This window comes from Gossypium arboreum, chromosome 13, assembly GCF_025698485.1.
Source record: "Gossypium arboreum isolate Shixiya-1 chromosome 13, ASM2569848v2, whole genome shotgun sequence".
In the NCBI taxonomy this organism is placed as follows: Eukaryota; Viridiplantae; Streptophyta; class Magnoliopsida; order Malvales; family Malvaceae; genus Gossypium; species Gossypium arboreum.
This window is the reverse complement of record NC_069082.1, coordinates 44,069,987-44,085,874: the sequence shown is the minus strand read 5'-3', so window position 1 is coordinate 44,085,874 and position 15,888 is coordinate 44,069,987.

The window sequence follows — 15,888 nt, the reverse complement described above, 5'->3', positions numbered from 1 at the left end:
TAAGGGAAAATTATCGAAACGCCCCTAAGGGCAAAAATGACCAAAATACCCTTAGGTGTTGAATGTAAGTTTTATGGATGTGACATGCATACATATGATGTTCTGCTTAGGTTGCATATAGGGTGGGAACTATGGAACGGAGGAAGTATATGAGGATCGCATGGTTGCCTGACAATTGTGGAACTATAGGCGGCTTTTAAAGCCCAATATATAAATGAAGGTAGTTCCGTAACCGGGCTACCATTGTTGTGTAGGTTGGGTGGGTCGATATTTATATCCTCACATGGTGTGATTGGGGACAGAGCTAGTGTGTAGTGGATGGATAATTTGGATGGGTTTGCATTGTATGTTTGATGATTTTTCTTTGAATTCTTGTTTTTCATTGAGGGTTGTACACACTGAGTTTGCGAAAACTCACCCCCTCTTTTATTTTATTTTCAGGTGATGCTCAGTAGAAGGTTCAATGTTTGGAGGGACTTTGGGTAGTTCGGACTTGGTTTTTTTTCTAAGCATTTAAGTTTTATTTTGTTTTTAACTGTGTTCAGGTCAGATTGTAATAAGGTTTTCATTATGTTATTATTACTTGAATTATTATTATTATTTTCATTGTAATTATAAGAAGTTGAACATGGTTTCTTCAACTATATTATGTCTTTTCTATGTTTCCGTAACTAAATTTTTAAGTGACATGTTTTCATCAAATCTTATGTTTTAAACAAGTGATAGAAAGGAGTTTATTTTTAAGATGTTCTTCTATTTTAAGAAGGGTTTTCAATGAAAACACGGTTTCCGCTAAAACACTTAATGTGACACACCAGATTCGACCATAGCGTCTGCGCCAGGTTTGGGGTGTTACATAGTGCATTTGTAACTCGGACATCAAACTCAGTTGGCTTGATAGGTAAATTCATATCCATTGCTAAAGTAGTGCAAATATATGAATGAGTGAACCCAGGGTCAATCAGTGTATATAGAGTAACATAAAAAAGATTGAATGTACCAGTAATAACATCAGTATGGTAGCTTCATCCCTAGCTCGAATGGGATATGCTCAGCAGGCGCTTCAGCTTCAGACCTGAAAGTCGTGTCTTTGGTTCCACTACGATTAGCTCCAGTACTACTACTCTGACCAATATGTTTACCTTTCTGAGGCTTAGGCAATGGTTTTACACTCTGATCATCAGTATCTCCCAATTTTCTCGGGAAATTTCTAATGAAATGTTAAGTTGAACCGCATCTAAAACATGCACCCAATTTAGTCTTTCATTCACAAGTATTTAACTTTCCACAGTATTCACAAACAGGTCTAAGAGCACTACGGACATAGTTGATACTATCTACAAGCATAGACTGAAATCTCAAATCATTCTTCCTTGATTTATTTCTTCTCGAGAACCCTAGTAGTGAACTAAATAAGCTGAAATCTTCCCTCGATTTCTTTGACGAAAGAGCTGAAAATGGTCTAGATGAACTCCATTTACTAAAATCTTAAGCTTTTCTTTCATTCTGTTTCTTGTTTTTACATATTTCTTCCATCTTTTGTGTCGAATTAGACAAAATTATGAACTCTCGTAGTTCCATCGTGCCTAGTAGCATCTTAATTTCATTATTTAACACGTCATCGAATCAAACACACATTTCTTCTTTGACTGATACAATTTCACGAGCATACTTGCTTAGCTGAACAAACTCTCACTCGTATTTAGCCATATATTTATTTCCTTGCTTCAATTCAAGAAATTCTTTCTTTTTCATATCTTGGCATCGTTTGCTAACATATTTCTTTCCAAAGTCAGTTATGTAGAAATCCTAGTTAACCCTGTCTCTCTATACCACGGTTGTTAATGTCAACCATTAGTTATAGGTTTCATCTTTAAGCAAAGATACTGCACATTTGAAATAATTATTAGGGGAGCATGCCATTTCATCAAAAACCCTCTGAATATTTTCAAGCCAGTAATCAGCCATAGTTGGATCATCATTCATCTTGCCTCTAAATTCTTCGGCACCACACTGTCTAATTTTATCAATCGAGGGCTGCTGAGCCATTTTAGTAGTTTGAGGACAAGGAGATGCCATAAAAAGCACAACAGGGAGTGGAGGTTGCTGAGCTATAGGATTTGCTCACATAAACTCGGAGAACCATTGTCCTATCATGCTGTAAAAGGAATTTTTAACATCACCTTTTGATATTTTCAAAATCGACATACTATGACTCAATTCTTGTTCAGAAGCCGAAACATTGCTCTCTACTTCATTAGTGACAACACGATTGGTTTATGCCAGTATCTTTGAATCTATAAAAAAAACAAGGTCTGATAAGATCAAATAACATCACGCTATCATAGGTTTATATGGCATGTAATTTCTAGACTCAAAACATATTACGTTCAGTTCGAGAATAGACTAAATCGTAGTTCTAATACCATTAAATGTAACACCTTTCACCCGTCTTTGTCTCCAGATTAGTGTTACGTAATGCTACATCATTTAACAGGACAAGAATATGTTACTTCAACTCAAATTTTACTTTAAAACAATAATTATTGAATAATCATTCAATAATCATGTTACTAAAACAAAAATGAGGCTTAAATCGAGGTTACAAAGCACTAAAATCAATTTAGAAACAAGCAGGGACTAAACCATTCGTTCATCACACTATAAAAGGCTTGCCTAGCCTCATCATTCGGATTGCTGGCCATAGGTTGAGAGTCCGTCGGCGCTGTCCCTTGTGCGGGAGCAGGCGCCACACTCTCCACATCATCAGCTATTGCTCGGTTGGGATCGGGATCCATTGCTATAAACAAACTCAAAGTCAAATTGTCAGAAATCACCACACTATCGATTCATCATTTAATGGCATGTATAGCTAGACCCCAAACACCTCACGGTAGTCCTAGAATTGACTAAACCGTGGCTCGATACCAATAAAATTGTAACACCCGAACCGAGACCATCGCCGTGTCGGACACGAGGTTAACAAGCCAAGTTCACTTGTTTTGCCCATCCATTGGACATTTCAGTCAGGCTGGAAAAACTGCATCACTGTCGCCTTAAAATCATATCTCGAGTTTCAAAACTGGAAACTGGTTTTGTAAATTTTCCTGAATTTAGACTCATATATCCATCCATGTATTTATTTCTATAATTTTTGGTCGGGCCAATTGGTACAGTTTATTAGTTAAAGTCACCCATGTTACAGGGATCGACTGCTCTGACCTTCGCGCGGTATAACTTGAATATCTCTCTGTACAGAGCTTTAATGCTGGTGCCGTTTGTTTCTAATGAAACTAGACTCAAAATGGAATCTGTACATATAAAGTATGTCTCCTAATTCTTTCTGGATAATTTATAGTAAATTTGTAAAGTTGCGACAGGGAACCCAGAAACCGTTCTGGCCCTGTCTTACAATAGCTTTAATATCTCTTAACATGTAACTCCTATGACCATTTCGTTTCTTCCATATGAAAATAGACTCATCAATGTTCATTTACATAGCTGATTCACTATTTAATACCATTCCTACAAATTTTGGTGATTTTCACATTCACGTTACTGCAGCTGGCAGCATCTGTTTTAAGGTAGGTCTTACCTATTTTGTAGTCTCCATGAACCAACTAGTCTTGCCTTACATAGGTCCACATATGATCATTTTAACCATGCCAATGGCTGATCATGTGACCAACATTCCATTTCAATTCATAGTCACATCATGACACCATATATATATATACAAACCGCAAATAGTTTAAGTTGATACTTCACTATTACGAGCCATTTTCGCATGGCCGTACACATATACATCATAACATATTTAAACCAACAAGGGGTAGTCCTATACATGCCATTTCAAGTTCAACCAAGAATTTATACCAAAATGGGGGCTTGATAGTGTGGATGGCTTCGACTTCAACGATCCGAATCCGATTGCTATCGGCGAAATCTAGAAAGCGAGAGCCAAAGCGGTGGAGTAAGCATTTTTATGCTTAGTAAGTCTCAAGGAATATAATCAACTCTAATTACAGCAATACATTCACATAGTTAAATGCATCATTTCATTAATGCACATTCACATAATCATACTTACTTCACCATCCCAACTCTTATGTTCATACACAAATAACGGCTTCATTAAGGCCGATAACTCGTTCCATCATAGGGCGGATATTCACACGCTCTTACTCCTAGCGCAAAGCACACACCGCACTTACCTTGTCATTGGGAAATTTCACAAGTGCATTAGCTGAAATTTTCCAGCAAGCTTATAATTTTCAAATCACATACCTTGGAGTTTAACCGGATGTCGCTACTCGATCAATCGCCGGGACATAGCCGGTTATAGTAACCGCACCAAGGCCTCACGGGACTTAACCCGGATATCACGATTTGCACAAATGCCTTGGTCTTAGCCGGATAGAATGACTTCATACGAATGCCTTGGTCTTAGCCGGATGTAGCCACTAGCACAATTGCCTTGGTCTTAACCGGTTATAATTTCCAGCATAATTGTCTTGGGGCTTAGCCGGATATCATTCAATTTCTCATGCACACATACATCAATAATCATTGGACATACATATTTATTTTCGTTACTAAGGCTCAAACACAATTATAATCACTAACATAATCGCCGGGACTTAGCCGGGTATCATTCGAATACTCATACACATAAATCAATAATCAATACATCCATATTTCATTCCACATAATTCAAGTAAGGTCACTTCTTGAGGACTTACCTCGGATGTTGTCGAGCGGCTTTTACGGCTATTCGATTACTTTTCCTTCCCTTGTCCAATTGTGGCCCTCTTAGCTCTTGAGCTAATTCAAACAAATTCAATTTATCAAAACCTCATTGTGCTAGCTTATGGCGAATATGACAAGGAATTTAAATGGTCATATGGCCACCCTTTAGCTTGAATACACAATGGTCATGCACATTTTATACTACATCAAGCAATTCAATACAATTTATTAGAGCATCAAGGAAAAGCTAAGGCCTTCAATAGGCTACCCAAGGCGAATATACTTGTCCATGTTGAGGCCAATTATGCACTTAATACCACACAAAAACAGCATGCATTTTACTAGTTAATGCTTTGCATATTGTAGCTCAAAACTTACAATATAGCATCAAGCACTCATATGTGTGCTAGGCAATGTGCTTACAATTTCACAATTATTCTTCAACATCTTCTTCTTTAAACAAACTTATTCATCACTTCCTTCATAACCAAAACATCATGTGCAAACATATATATACATATATGAGCATGGCGAATTTCAAGGTGTCCATAGCCATCCAAAACACAAATTTTAACTAACATGCAAGAAGCATGAACCATGCTCATGAATGCATCATGGCGAATATGACAATCATGCTCCTTTTCAACTTCAATCATGATAAAACAAAAGAAAGCTCAAAATCTTACTCAAGAGTAGACAATCCATCATTGCATGCATCATCATCAAGCTTCACACTTAGCATGCAATGGCTTTATCACCATAACAACTTTGGCCAAATACCATTTCCATGGCTTAACAAAGATTTGAGCCATGGCTAACATGCACATCAAGTTAGCAACCAAAACATGCATGAAACTCCTAACACAACCTCATACATACCTTAATCTTGATGCAAACTTAGCCAAATCTCCTTCTAGATCTCTTCCAAACCAAGCATGAAGCAAAAATCCTCCTTCTTCCTTAGTTTTGGCTCAAAGAAAGGATGAACAAAATTTTTTCTTTCCTTCTCTACAACTCACGGCAATCGGGGATTACCACACTCACACACATTTTTTTCATTTTTTATCACCCATACACCTTTGTTTATTATTTCACCCTAATGCACCAACAAAACATGTTTCATGACATGTTTAGCCCATCCTCCTTGTCATGGCCGGCCACCACCTATAAAAGGGGAATTTGTGACACCGAATGTGACCCTAGTCGGAGAGTGGTTTGGGACCACACAAACCGAGTCACAAGAATAATTAAGTGTTATATTCCATTACTTATTGTATGTGGAATTGGTATGCGTAAATATTTCGTGTCTCGATTTTTATTAATTAGGTGCTAAATTATAAGAAAGGACTTAGTAGTGAACTTTGAAAGTACGATAGGAAAATAGGTGATGACTAATTAAAGCATGCATGCAAAATAATGGACTTGCATGTCAAATTCCCCCTTTCTACAAGTAATGGCCGGCCATGACAAAGAAATATGGGTCAAACATGTCATGAAACATGTTTTGTTGGGCATTAGGGAGAAATAGTAAACAAATAAGCATGGGTAAGAAAAGAATGAAAAAAAAATGTGTGTGAGAGAGTGGCATACCCCATTGCCGTGAGTTGTAGAGAAGGAAAGAAAAAATTTTGTTCATCCTTTCTTTGAGCCAAAACTAAGGAAGAAGGAGGATTTTTGCTTCATGCTTGGTTTGGAAGAGATCTAGAAGGAGATTTGGCTAAGTTTGCATCAAGATTAAGGTATGTATGAGGTTGTGTTGGGAGTTTCATGCATGTTTTGGTTGCTAACTTGATGTGCATGTTAGCCATGGCTCAAATCTTTGGTATGCCATAGAAATGGTATTTGGCCAAAGTTGTTATAGTGATAAAGCCATTGCATGCTAAGTGTGAAGCTTGATGATGATGCATGCAATGATGGATTTTCTACTCATGAGTAAGATTTTGAGTTTTCTTTGTTTTATCATGATTAAAGTTGAAAAGGAGCATGATTGTCATATTTGGCCATGATGCATTCTTGAGCATGATTCATGCTTCTTGCATGTTAGTTAAAAGTTTGTGTTTTGGATGGCTATGGACACCTTGAAAATTCGCCATGCTCATATATGCATATATATGATTGCACATTATGTTTGGTTATGAACTAAGTGATGAATATATTGATTTAAAGAAGAAAATGTGGAAGAATGCTTGTGAAATTGCAAGCACAATTCGCCTAGCACACATATAAGTGCTTGATGCTATATTATAAGTTTTGGGCCACAATGTGCAAAGCATAAATTAGTAGATTGCATGCTGTTTTGTGAGGTATTATGCAAAATTGACCTCAACATGTACATGAATATTCGGCCTTGGGTAGCCTATTGAAGGCCTTAGCATTTCCTTGATGCTCAAATAAATTGTATTGAATTGCTTGATGTAGTATAAAATGTGCATGACCATTGTGTATTCAAGCTAAAGAGTGGCCATATGACCATTTAAAATCCTTGTCATATTCGCCATAAGCAAGCACAATGAGGTTTTAATAAATTGAATTTGTTTGAATTAAGCTCAAGAGCTAAGAGGGCCACAATTGGACAAGGGAAGGAAAAGGTGATCGAATAGCCGAAAAAGCCGCTCGACAACATCCGAGGTAAGTCCTCAAGAAGTGACCTTACTTGAATTATGTGAGATGAAATATGGATGTGTATGATTATTGAATATGTGTGTATGAGTATTTGAATTCCACCCGGCTAAGTCCCAAGGAATATGCTAATGATATTAATTGTGTTTGAGCCTTAGTAACGAAAATGAAATATGTATGTCCAATGATTATTGATGTATGTGTGCATGAGAAATTGAATGATATCCGGCTAAGCCCAAGACAATTATGTTGAAATTATATCCGGTTAAGACCCAAGGCAATTGTGCTAGTGGTTATATCCGGCTAAGGCCCAAGGCATTCGTATGAAGTTATTCTATCCGGCTAAGACCAAGGCATTTGTGCACGTGATTATATCCGGTTATATTTCAAGAATCTTGGGCTGGAGGTGAGTGTTGGTTGCTGAAATGAATTTAATTAGTACACTCGGACAGCCCAAAGGATAAGGTACGTTATATGTGCATTGGAAAGTCGACGTGTTTGAGCAACATTCGCTCAATCGACTAACTAATTTCAGTTATTGAATTGATTGATGCTTTGCGAACTTATACAATGATGAAGTATGAAGTAAGAATGTGTATTAATGAAATGATGCATTTGGCTATGTGAATGTATTGCTGTAAATTATAGTTCATTATATTCCTTGAGACTTACTAAGCATAAAAATGCTTACCCTGCTGTTTTGGCTCTTAGTTTTCTAGATTTCGCCGAGGTAATCGGATTTGGGATCGTTGAAGTCAAGTCATCCACACTATCAAGCCTCCATTTTGGTATAAATTTTGGTTGAACTTGAGATGGCATGTATAGGACTACCTCTTGTTTGTTAAATACGTTGTAATGTAAGTTTGTATGGCCATGCTAAAATGGCTCAAAAGGGAGCATGAACTTAGACTTATTGTGGGTTGTATGTATATATATTTGGGGTCATGATGTGGCTATGGTTTGAAATGGGAATGTTGGTCATATGATCAGCCATTGGCATGGTTAAAATGATCATATATGAACCTATGTATGGCAAGATTAGTTGAATCATGGAGACTACCAAATAGGTAAGTCCTACCTTAAAACAGATGCTGCCAGCTGCAGTGGCGTGAATGTGAAAAATCACCATAATTCATAGGAATGGAATCAAATAGTGAATAAGCTATGTAAATGAACCTTGATGAGTCTATTTTCATATGGAAGAAACGAAACGGTCATAGGAGTTACAGGTTAAGAGATATTAAAGTTATTGTGAGACAGGGCCAGAATGGTTTCTGGGTTCCCTGTCGCAACTTTAAAATTCACTATAAATTATCCAAAAGAATTAGGAGATATACCTTATATGTAAAGATTCCATTTTGAGTCTAGTTTCATTAGAAACAAACGACACCAGCATTAAAGCCCTGTGCAGAGAGATATTCAAGTTATACCGCGCGAAGGTCAGAGCAGTCGATCCCTGTAACTTGGGTAACTTTAACTAATAAACTGTACCAATTGGCCCGACCAAAAATCCTAGAAATAAATCCATGGATGTATATATGAGTCTAAATTCAGGAAAATTTACGAAACCAGTTTCGAGTTTTGAAACTCGAGATATGATTTTTAAGGCGATTAGTGACGCAGTTTTCCAGCCTGACTGGAAATGTCAAATTGGTGGGCAAAAACATGTGAACTTGGTTTGTTAACCCTGTCCCATAACCGCGATGGACTCGGGTTTGGGGTGTTACAATTTTATTGGTATCAGAGCCACGGTTTAGTCGATTCTAGGACTACCGTGATGTGTTTGGGGTCTAGCTATACATGCCATTAAATGATGAATCGATAGTGTGATGAATTCTGACAATTTGACTTCATGTTTGTTTATAGCAATGGATCCCGATCCCAACCCAGCGATAGCTGATGATGTGGAGAGTGTGGCGCTGCTCCCCCAAGAAGGGACAGCGCCAGGACTCTCAACCTATGGCCAGCAATCCTAATGACGAGGCTAAGCAAGCCTTTTATAGTGTGATGAACGAATGGTTTAATCAATACATTCAACCAACACGGCTGTTCCACCACCTCCATTCCCGATTTAATGCAACCCCAAGACCTACAATACCTCCGGTGATCGACCCAATAAGGTCGTAAGCCCCATCGATAGGATTCAAAACATGGGGCCACTGAATTTAAGGCTACGGATGATGATGATGCCGAAGCGAGCTGAATTATGGTTAGATAACACTATCCGGTGCTTGATGAGCTATCCCAGACACCCGATGAGTGCTTAAAGTGTACCATCTCCTTGTTACGCTGAGTCCGCCTACTATTGGTGGAGTACTCGACTTACGTGGTGCCTAGAGAGCAAGTGACTTGGGAATTCTTTCTAACCGAGTTCAAAAAGTATATCACCGAGATTCATCGACCAAAAGCGGAGGGAGTTCCTTGATCTTAAGCAAGGTTCTATGTCCGCTATCGACTACGAACGAAAGTTTGTGAGGCTTAGCCAGACGTGCGAGAATGCATTTCGTCCAAGCTATTATGTGCAAACGCTTCGAGGATGGGCTGAATGATGATATAAGGATGTTTGTTGGCATTCTCGAGATACGAGAGTTCGTAGTACTTGTTGAGCGAGCTTGTAAAGTCAAGAGCTTAGAAAGGAGAAACAAAAAGCTGATGTGGGATTGGAGAATTCGAAGAGGTCCTCGGAAAGTCTCTTCAACAAGCATCGAAGAGATTTCGAGATGATGCGAGCCGGTCTAGAGGCGTTTGGGATTTTCTAGACGAGGACGCGATCGACTTCAGAACCACACGAGTCACCTCGATTGCGGTGGCGGAAATGATCGCCGAGAGAGGACGGAGTGTCCACATTGTGGCAAATGGCATTCGGGAGCTGTTGGTTTCGTGATCGCTCTCGCTATAAGTGTGGATCGGCCGACCATTTTATGAAGGATTGCCCGAGGATGCATGAGCAGAATGCAAGTCGAGTGCAAACCCGGTGCTACCATCGCCGAGGTAGGCCACCTAGAAATATGGGCAATGTCGTTGGCGGTCGAGAGGATCTAGAGATGCTACCATCGATCCGAGGCTCGTGCTCGCTAGGACTTATGCCATACGCGCACGCGAGGATGCTGCCTCTCCAGATGTTATTACCGGTACTTTCACTCTTTTCAATACAAATGTAATTGCTTTGATTGACCCTGGTTCTACTCATTCTTATATATGTGAAACCTTAGCATCCAAGAAGACTTTGCCCATTGAGTCTCATCGAGTTTGTAATTCGGTGTCAAACCCTTGGGTCATTACGTGCTTGTTAACAAAGTGTGCAAGAAAAGTCCCCTAGTGTTCCGAGGTTCTTGTTTTCCGGCGGACTTAATGCTTTTGCCATTCGATGAGTTCGATGTTATTCTTGGTTTGGATTGGTTGACCATGCACGATGCGGTTGTAAATTGCAAGAGCAAGACTATCGATTTGAGGTGCGCGAATAATGAAATAATTCGGGTTGAGTCCACGGACTTAAAAGGGTTGCCAGCTGTAATATCAGCGATGTTGGCCCAGAAATATGTAAGAAAAGGGTGCGAAGCGTACCTTGCGTACGTACTCGATGACAAGGAATCAGAGAAGAAACCCGAATCTGTGCCCGTGGTTTGTGAATACCCGGATGTTTTCCCCGAAGAATTGCCGGGTTTACCACCTGTTCGAGAAATAGAATTTGGCATCGAATTGGTACCTGGTACCACCCCAATTTCGATAGCTCCGTATCGTATGGCACCAACGGAATTGAAGGAGTTGAAAACTCAGTTGCAAGAATTGGTGGATAGAGGTTTTGCTCGCCCGAGTTTTTCGCCTTGGGGTGCGCCGGTGTTGTTCGTGAAGAAGAAGGATGGAACCATGCGACTATGCATCGACTATCGTCAGCTTAACAAAGCGACGATAAAGAACAAATATCCGCTGCCACGTATTGATGACTTGTTCGATCAATCAAGGAGCCTCGGTGTTCTCGAAAATAGATTTGAGATCGGGCTACTATCAATTGCGAATCCGAGATTGAGACGTGCCCAAGACCGCTTCGTAAGCGAGATATGGTCACTATGAGTTCCTGGTGATGCCGTTTGGGCTCACTAATGCCCCTGCGGTATTTATGGATTTAATGAATCGAATCTTTAGACCATATTTGGATCGATTCGTAGTCGTGTTCATTGATGACATCTTGGTCTATTCAAGAAATGAGACCGAACATGCTGAACACCTGCGGTTAGTGCTGCAAATTTTACGGGACAAGCAATTATATGCTAAGTTCAGCAAGTGTGAGTTCTGGTTAAGAGAGGTAAGCTTCTTGGGTCATGTGGTATCTGCATCGGGTATTCGAGTCGAATTCGAATAAAATTTCAGCCATACTAAATTGGAAGCCTCCAGAAATATTACCGAGGTTCAAGCTTTTTGGGGCTTAGGTTACTACCGACGATTTGTAAAGGCTTCTCAACGATAGCCACGCCGATGACGGCTTACTCCAAAAGGATGTTAAGTTCGAATGGACGGAGAAATGCCAAAAAGCTTCGATCAATCGAAAACTTATTTGACCGAAGCCCCAATTTAGTGCAACCCGAGTCCGCAAGGAGTTTGTCATCTATAGCGACGCCTCTCTACTTGGGTTAGGTTGCGATTAATGCAAGAAGGTCGAGTTGTGGCCTATGCGTCGAGGCAATTAAAGCCACATGAGAAAAATTATCCGACTCATGATCTCGAATTGGCCGCCATCGTATTCGCTTTAAAGATTTGGCGACATTACTTATTCGGTGAAAGGTGCCATGTATACTCGGATCACAAAAGTCTCAAGTATTTGATGACCCAACGAGACTTAAATCTGCGACAAAGACGTTGGCTCGATGTTAAAGGATTATGAGCTGATCATTGACTATCACCCGGAAAGGCGAATGTAGTTGCGGATGCCTTGAGTCGTAAATCGTTATTCACTTTACGAGCGATGAATGTGCACTTGTCTATCCGATCCGACAAAGGTGTTAGTGGCTGAAATGAAAGCCAAACCATTATTGACACACCAAATTCGAGAAGCTCAGAAAGTCGATGACGAGTTGGTTGCAAAACGGGCCGCGTGTGTTCCGAACAAGGACTCGGAGTTTCAAATCGACGATGACGATTGTTTGAGGTTCAAAAGTCGTCTCAGGTGTCCCAAAGAATTGAACTCATTTCGATAATTCAATGAAGCCCATTGTAGCCGAATGGCAATCCACCCGGGAGTACGAAGATGTACAATGATTTGAAACGCCGATTTTGGTGGCATGGTATGAAGCGAGACATCTCCGACTTTGTTTCAAGATGTTTAATATGTCAACAAGTGAAAGCGGAACATCAGTGCCTTCAGATTACTTCACCAATCACGATACCCGAGTGGAAATGGGATCGAGTCACAATGGACTTTGTATCCGGACCGCCATTGTCGCAAGTAAGAAGGATGCGGTTTGGGTCGTGGTAGATCGATTGACTAAGTCGGCCCACTTTGTCCCCGCACGCACGGATTTTTCAATGGACAAATTAGCGGAATTGTACGTTTCTCGATTGTGAAATTACACGGGTGCCTATTTCTATCGTGGTCGGATAGAGATCCGAGATTTACCTCGCGGTTTTGGAAAAAGTTGCAAGAAGCTTTGGGTACCAAGTTGCATTTCAAAGACCGCCTTCCACCCCCAAACCGATGGTCAATCCGAGCGGGTAATTCGAGATACTTGAGGATATGTTAAGATGTTGCGCCCTCGAGTTTAGTGGTTCATGGGAACGGTATTTGCCGTTGATTGAATTCGCCACAACAACGACTTTCAATCGAGTATTAAGATGGCACCCTACGAGGCTTTGTACGGGCGTAAATGCCGTACACCATTGTTTTGACCGAGCTTGGTGAAAGCAAGATTTTCGGGTGGATTTGATTAGGGATGCCGAGCGAGAAAGTGAAAGTAATCCGTGAAAGTTTGAAGATAGCCTTCGATCGTCAAGTCGTGACGCGGATATGAAGCGTAAGGATATCGAGTATCGTGGGTGATAAAGTGTTCCTCAAGGTATCGCCTTGGAAAAAATACTCGTGTTCTACCGTAAGGGCAAGTTGAGCCCGAGGTTCATTGGGCCATATGAGATATCGAGCGAGTCGGTCCAAAGTGGCATATCGCTTGATTTTGCCCCGAACTCAAAAGGTTCACGATGTCTTCCACGCTTCGATGCTTCGACGTTATAGATCCGATCCATCGCACGTGATTAGTCCATCGAAATTGAAATTCAAGCTAATATGAGTTATGAGGAAGAACCAATTCGTATCCTATCACGAGAAGTGAAAGAGTTGCGAAACAAGCGGGTTACGCTAGTGAAAGTGTTATGGCTCAAGCACGGGATAGAAGAAGCTACTTGGGAGACCGAGAACTCAATGAGAGAGCGATATCCGAACCTATTTACCGGTAAGCTTTTCTGGGACGAAAATCTCTTGAGTGGGGAGAGTTGTGACACCCGAATGTGACCCTAGTCGGAGAGTGGTTTGGGACCACGAAACCGAGTCACAAGAATAATTAAGTGTTATATTCCGTACTTATTGTATGTGGAATTGGTATGCGTAAATATTTCGTGTCTCGATTTTTATTAATTAGGTGCTAAATTATAAGAAAGGACTTAGTAGTGAACTTTGAAAGTACGATAGGAAAATAGGTGATGACTAATTAAAGCATGCATGCAAAATAATGGACTTGCATGTCAAATTCCCCTTTCTACAAGTAATGGCCGGCCATGACAAAGAATATGGGTCAAACATGTCATGAAACATGTTTTGTTGGGCATTAGGGAGAAATAGTAAACAAATAAGCATGGGTAAGAAAAGAATGAAAAAAAATGTGTGTGAGAGAGTGGCATACCCCATTGCCGTGAGTTGTAGAGAAGGAAAGAAAAAATTTTGTTCATCCTTTCTTTGAGCCAAAACTAAGGAAGAAGGAGGATTTTGCTTCATGCTTGGTTTGGAAGAGATCTAGAAGGAGATTTGGCTAAGTTTGCATCAAGATTAAGGTATGTATGAGGTTGTGTTGGGAGTTTCATGCATGTTTTGGTTGCTAACTTGATGTGCATGTTAGCCATGGCTCAAATCTTTGGTATGCCATAGAAATGGTATTTGGCCAAAGTTGTTATAGTGATAAAGCCATTGCATGCTAAGTGTGAAGCTTGATGATGATGCATGCAATGATGGATTTTCTACTCATGAGTAAGATTTTGAGTTTTCTTTGTTTTATCATGATTAAAGTTGAAAAGGAGCATGATTGTCATACTTGGCCATGATGCATTCTTGAGCATGATTCATGCTTCTTGCATGTTAGTTAAAAGTTTGTGTTTTGGATGGCTATGGACACCTTGAAAATTCGCCATGCTCATATATGCATATATATGATTGCACATTATGTTTGGTTATGAACTAAGTGATGAATATATTGATTTAAAGAAGAAAATGTGGAAGAATGCTTGTGAAATTGCAAGCACAATTCGCCTAGCACACATATAAGTGCTTGATGCTATATTATAAGTTTTGGGCCACAATGTGCAAAGCATAAATTAGTAGATTGCATGCTGTTTTTGTGAGGTATTAGTGCAAAATTGACCTCAACATGTACATGAATATTCGGCCTTGGGTAGCCTATTGAAGGCCTTAGCATTTCCTTGATGCTCAAATAAATTGTATTGAATTGCTTGATGTAGTATAAAATGTGCATGACCATTGTGTATTCAAGCTAAAGAGTGGCCATATGACCATTTAAAATCCTTGTCATATTCGCCATAAGCAAGCACAATGAGGTTTTAATAAATTGAATTTGTTTGAATTAAGCTCAAGAGCTAAGAGGGCCACAATTGGACAAGGGAAGGAAAAGGTGATCGAATAGCCGAAAAAGCCGTTCGACAACATCCGAGGTAAGTCCTCAAGAAGTGACCTTACTTGAATTATGTGAGATGAAATATGGATGTGTATGATTATTGAATATGTGTGTATGAGTATTTGAATTCCACCCGGCTAAGTCCCAAGGCGAATATGCTAATGATATTAATTGTGTTTGAGCCTTAGTAACGAAAATGAAATATGTATGTCCAATGATTATTGATGTATGTGTGCATGAGAAATTGAATGATATCCGGCTAAGTTCAAGACAATTATGCTGAAATTATATCCGGTTAAGACCAAGGCAATTGTGCTAGTGGTTATATCCGGGCTAAGGCCCAAGGCATTCGTATGAAGTTATTCTATCCGGCTAAGACCAAGGCATTTGTGCACGTGATTATATCCGGTTATATTCGAAGAATCTTGGGCTGGAGGTGAGTGTTGGTTGCTGAAATGAATTTAATTAGTACACTCGGACAGCCCAAAGGATAAGGTACGTTATATGTGCATTGGAAAGTCGACGTGTTTGAGCAACATTCGCTCAATCGACTAACAATTTCAGTTATTGAATTGATTGATGCTTTGCGAACTTATACAATGATGAAGTATGAAGTAAGAATGTGTATTAATGA